Here is a 713-nt window from a genome sequence, read left to right on the forward strand (position 1 = left end):
TTGTGTCTGACAAAGGAAAGAGATAAAACCCAAAGAAGAGAAACAGGCAAATTAGTCATGGCAATGAATAAGACCTGTTATTGATGTCTTCATCCAAGTTTTCACTGTTTCACATGGGTTGTGTTTGATTGAATCAGCAGTTCCTGTGATGTACATTCTTTGCTTCATTCCTCCCCTTCTATGAAAAGTAGTGTTTTTAACAGAGCACTTAATTGAATGATCTTTTCCTTTATTTTTCTCCCTTCCTTTATTTTTATGTGGTTAGAATCCCTGCCCCACTCGAATGCCACACACTATTCCCTAGCTTTAGCCAGCAAATTATCTGTTCCCAATCCTCTACCAGTGCTCGGTTTAAGCCAACCACTGGAAGGTCTGTCACAGCAACCCTAGGAGGCTTTCCTCTGCTTCATTAAATTTACTTCTCACTAATTTGAATATAGGTCCTCCAGTCCTGGTTTATTTTCAAGTAAGATTCTGGGTTTACCTTAACTACACCATTTAATATTTTATATACCTCGATGAGGATACCCCTTAATCTCTTATGTTCTGGCAAGAAGGCAGTTAAGAAAAGTCAAGGATGAGAAAAGGCCATTTTTAAAATATATTTTCATTCATTCTTGGAATGTGGGTGTCGCTGGCAAAGCTGGAATTTATTATCCACTCCGAGTTGCACTTGAGAAGGTGGAGGTGGGCCTTCGTCTTGAACCACTGGA

Source organism: Heptranchias perlo, chromosome 26, assembly GCF_035084215.1.
Source record: "Heptranchias perlo isolate sHepPer1 chromosome 26, sHepPer1.hap1, whole genome shotgun sequence".
NCBI lineage: Eukaryota > Metazoa > Chordata > Chondrichthyes > Hexanchiformes > Hexanchidae > Heptranchias > Heptranchias perlo.